A 5,735-nucleotide genomic window follows, 5' to 3' on the forward strand; every position below is an offset into this window, starting at 1 on the left:
GGTAGGTTTATATAGAAACGTAAATGGTTATATAATATATATATATATATATATCCATCTATTATAAGGGTAGATGCAGATTTGTGTAACAATAGCAACGTAGATTTAGTTAACATTTTTGTTTTAGGAATATGCTTGTAATCGTTTAAATAATAAGTCGTTAGGACTTACGTTTGTATTTAAAGATTATATTTGAACTTGAATATAAGATATGTTTATGTTTATTGTTATGTTTGTGTATTATATTATTGTTTTGCAGGTAAAAAAACGTAGAACCAAGGTTATGAGTTTCTTAGTATGCTTAAACGGTGGTTGAACGTTGTGTAATATGCAAAATAAAAGATCCAAGAAACGCTCCTCGTGCTGAAGTCAGTAGCAAGTTGAAGTGCCTTCGTGTTGACGTCAGCACGAACACATAAGTGTTTGGTGGATCGGGCCTTAATCACTTCGTGTGAAGCCCATGTTTACACGAACTATAACCCTACTAGTATAAATACAAAGCTAATTTACGAAAATGAAGAATCAACAATTTACGAGTTAAGAATATAAGTCGAATTGTTGCTCGTGATTACTCCTACACGAATTACTAGTTTGTGTGCATCCTTAGGTCGATTAATCACTCATTAATTGACGAAAGGCAATAGCAATCTAGTTATCTCAAGAGGATTCCGCACTCTTGACATAACGAATCATATCTTATTACGATCCATTCAACAATAGGACCTTAAAAGTGGTATCAGAGCCCTAAGGTTGATTACCAGAAGGTGTAAGATCGCTTTATTTTCTATTGATTGCGAAATCAATTCGAAATTCGTGTTTTTCGTTGAATTCGTGCTTAACTTCGTGTGACCTCGTGCTTACGTCAGCATAAGGTGATCTTCATTCGTGTGCTTACCTCAGCACGAAATGCTCTTCATGTTTTAGATCGTAACAAGTGTGCTTACCATTATACGAGCTTGTCAAGAGGTAACTAATATTTCCTATTACTTTTTCTCTTTTTTTTTCCCTATATGTATCTAAAAGCTTAAAGTTAATTAAAAAATTTTTCTTCATTCCAAATCTGAGCATTTCTATTGTAATGTTTGTGTTACATTTTCATTTTCCTGATGTCATCTCTTAAATCATTCTTAATAGTTTGTGTATTTAGTTCAGAAGTGTTTTGAACTGTTACCACAATTTATTGCAAGTTGTACAGTTGAACGACATAAGTTGAATGGGATGAAGTGCTGTTACTGGGAGCTTATATGTTTTCGTATAGTCAATACATGTTTTTTGCTTAACTAGGGTTCCAACCCATCTACTTTTTGTATAGTCAGTATTTTGGTTGTAAAGTTGAACGATATATGTTTTTGTATATTATAAAGCTTCTATTATGTTATGTGCTTAGTCAAACATACATTTCAAAACGGCTACTATCTTTTGTGTCAATCACTTCTGTGATTAAAAGTTTATACAAGAACATAACTTAGCAAAATGCATCAAACATCTCGCTTAGGTAACCCAATATTGAATGCACGGCCAGAAGAACCACTAGTATATATATATATACACTTTGATAAGAAGACTTTTAGAATAGAACGATGAGAACACATAAAAATATCATTTTGATGCATTAAAAGTCCATAAAACTAACATAATGCATAACTAATTATCATTATTTAAGTGTTTAACAACACATCGATCCGTCAAAATCGAAAAAAATCACGTTTTTTGTGGGATGCATCCAAGATGGATGCACAAAACAAAAAACATGATTTTCTCATTTTTGACAGACCAATATGTTATTAAACACTTAGATAATAATAATTATTTATACAATATGTCTGTCTTATTGACTTTAATGCATCAAAATGTAGATTTTAAGTGTTATTATTTTAAGACTGTTCTTATTTGATTTTCATCATATATATATATATATATATGACATTGATTAACTTTATGTACGTGTTTCAAATAACAATGGGAAGATATATTATATACGTTCAGCGATACATGTACCACAACTTTTGTCTGTTTAATAATGTCATATTAACGTTTTAACATATATTGTATAAATCAATATAAGATAAATTTATTGATATCTTTGGTGTGAATATGGCTTTCCTTATATATGTGAAAACAATTTTAACGGTAAAAATATTATGTATAAAAAAAACCATCAAGCAAGATGCTAAAGGCCAACGTTACAATCTAGAATTACGACTAGCTACACATCATAAATTCTATTTGAGACTTTGACTATTAAACACAGCAAAATGAGTTAAAAAAACATGAACGAATTGAAAAAAACCTCATCAACAAAAAAACGAGATACTGGTTCCACTCTAAAATGTTTTTGACTGTGAACATCTTATTGTATATGCTCCTTCACAACATACATTGTATCGAATTAAGACACTATATATGATGGAGACATATATAAGGGATTGAAAATATGTGGGTCTTAGAGACCTAAGCTTGAATATAGAAGCCTTCATATCTATTATATGAAGGGTTATATATCCGAGCTTAATTAGATACATGACAGCCACATACACATACACACACATATATAATATATATATATATATATATATATTGGTTTTGGTAAAATAAAACAAATATTAAAGTAAAACAAATAAAACAATAGGTTTTTTTATCACTGGAGATCATTGTGCATCATGAAAATCATCGTGCATCAATTACTTCGTGAATATTCGTGCATTAATTTAATCATGATCTAAGGGTTAACATCTTGTTTTATTTGTTTTACTTTAATACTTAGGGTAAATTACACTTTTCGTCCTTTAAGTTGGCAGTTTTTCACCTTTCATCCCTAATGTTAAAAAACTACAATTTTAACCTTAAAGTTGGCAACATTTTGCAATCAAGGTCCTTCTCCTAGACGGTGTTTGTTTTTTTCCGTTAACGTACGCACGTGCTAAACACGTGAGGGTATTAATGTCATTTGCCTGTGCCAACTTCAGGGACGAAAAGTGAAAAATGTGCCAACTTCAGGGACGAAAAATGTAATTTACTCTGTATTTTTACTTTTTATAATATAAATTGTAAAAATAAATAAAAATAATAAATAAGAGTTTTTTTTTCTTCAATCTTTTCCCTGCAATTTGAATCCGATTTGATGTCTAAAATTTTTGCTCTTTTTGGTTCACATTCTTGCACTTGATCAAAATCTTCGGACACCCATTTCTTCATTCACCATTAAACAACCCCAAAAATCACCAAATAACACCAAAATCCATAAAAATAAACATATACATACAAATATACATACAATTAACATTAATTTCATAAAGAATATAAAAGGAAAAAATATCAAACCTTGGTTCTTAAACAATCCTTGGTATCTTGTATATAACCGCACACAAAAACCGATCACCGCCACCACTGTTACTCAAACCCGACCAATTTGGGTTCTTCAATTCGGATCTTGGTCTTCAATGGGTTTTCAGATTTGGAATGTATTTTCAATATATTTTTGGGTCTCAATCTAGATAGTAGATGAGAAGATGTTGGAGATGAATGTTGAAAAGAATGGTGGCCAGAATCGTGGTTGCGACCAATTAGTGGTTGTAGTTATGGTAGCCAGCTGGTGGTGCATAAGTGGTGGCCAAAATGGTGGAGTGGTGATTAAGAGAAAATAAAAGGGTGGTTTTTATTCTTATTCTTATGTTAAACAAAGCTTGTAAATGCCATACATATACATATGTTTGTGTATTAAGGTCAAGTAAGATATGAGTTTTTTGGAATGATGGATTTAAATTGCAGGGAAAAGATTGAAAAAGAAATAATTTATTTATTATTTTTAAATTTTATATTATAAAAAGTAAAAATATAGAGTAAATTACATTTATCGTCTCTGAAGTTGGCACGTTTTCACTTTTCGTCCCTAAAGTTGGCACAGGAAAATGACATTAATACCCTTACGTGTTTAGCACGTGCGTACATTAACGGCAAAAAACAAACGCCGTCTAGGAGAAGGACCTTGATTGCAAAATGTTGCCAACTTTAAGGTTAGAATTGTAATTTTTAACTTCTTGAACTGAACAGCCCGATCCAAAAACGCTCTCTCCCTTCATGCGATCATGGCGATTTCCTCTTATTCTTCCTAATCTTTCAATCTCGTCATTATTTTCCTTGTTAATGTGTCCATCTCATTAGTTTCTCTTTTCTTTTGGATTGAGAAATTGGTTGAAGTGCATGTTACAGGAGGTTCGGCTGATTTTGTTAGATTTCCTTTTTTTCTTTTTTGCTTGATCGCATAAAAACCCTAGAAGTTTCGCTCTTCTCTGATTGATTAGCATGATGCCCGATCACGGCTAATTGTTTAGTTCAGTTAGATCACTGGCAACTTGTTAATTGGTTAAGATTAAGAGTCGTTCTTCTTAGGGTTTTAGGGTTAGGGTTTGCTGCTGCGCTTTTTCCTTATTCTTTTTACTTAGTGGACGTTATTCTGTTTGCATGGGTTAGTTGGTGAATGAAGAGAGCTAATAACATTGATTTCTTGTCTTTTGTTAATCATTTTAATAGAATTAAGCATCGTAATATGTCAAATAATTATGTTCTTTCAAAACCGATTAGGGTTCTTAAAAACCCTAATTCTGAATTTTCTTTTTCAACTTCTGAGAACTTGAATGAAACACCCTCTGACTATGTTGGTGTTAATGTGAATGATAAGGAGGTCAATGGTGCTTCTGATGGGTCGAAACAACAGCCACTTTCTGCTGAAGAATTCAATCACCGTTCCAACTTGGATCATGAGAATTCTGAGAAACAAACTTCTGGTATTGTTGAAAAAGTGGATATCCAGGAAAATCCGGGTACAAATTCAGATTCAAAGACTGACCAGGTTAATGCTAAAACATCATATGCTTCTAAGGTATCAAATTCTGCTCCTACGAGTGATGATGCTAGTAAGAGAGTTAATTTTAGATTTATTCCTGTTACCTCTGAAGTTGAAGGAGTTGATATTGTAATTCCTATTAATTCTGTTAAGGAGGTCACCAATAGGTTTTCGAATTCTTTGTATGGATACTTCTTGGGTGACAGATTAGCTTTTCCAGTTGTCGAAAACTATGTCAAGAATACGTGGGCCAAATTTGGTTTAAAGCGTTTAATGATGAACGATGCGGGTTTTTTCTTCTTTCAATTTAGCTCTAAGCAAGGAATGGAACAGGTTCTGGAGAAGGGTCCATGGATGATTAGGTCTACATCACTCTTATTAAATGTATGGACTCCTAATACATGTTTGTCAAAGCAGGAAATCTCTTCCATCCCTGTTTGGGTTGATTTATATGATGTGCCACTGGTTGCTTTTACAGAGGATGGACTTAGCATGATTGCTTCAAAACTTGGAAAACCCAAGATGTTGGATTCTTATACTAGTCAAATGTGTGTAGCATCTTGGGGTAGACATAGTTTTGCTAGAGCCCTCATTGAAATTGATGCAAATGATGAAATGAAACATGAACTTTCTGTTGCTATCCCTAATTTGTCGGGTGAGGGTTTTACAAAACATGTAGTTACTGTTGAGTATGAATGGCAGCCCCCTCATTTTTCTCACTGTAAGATTTTTGGACATGACACTAAATTATGTCCCCTTGCAGTTCAAACGAAAAAGGAGGTTCCAAAAGGGCAACGCAAAGATGAGGATGATGGTTTTATTACTGTGAAACGCAAAAGGTCGAAAGGCAAGAATGATCAAAAAAAAGAGTTGGCCGGCTGATGGATTTCAT

Source organism: Erigeron canadensis, chromosome 3 (assembly GCF_010389155.1).
Source record: "Erigeron canadensis isolate Cc75 chromosome 3, C_canadensis_v1, whole genome shotgun sequence".
Lineage (NCBI taxonomy): Eukaryota > Viridiplantae > Streptophyta > Magnoliopsida > Asterales > Asteraceae > Erigeron > Erigeron canadensis.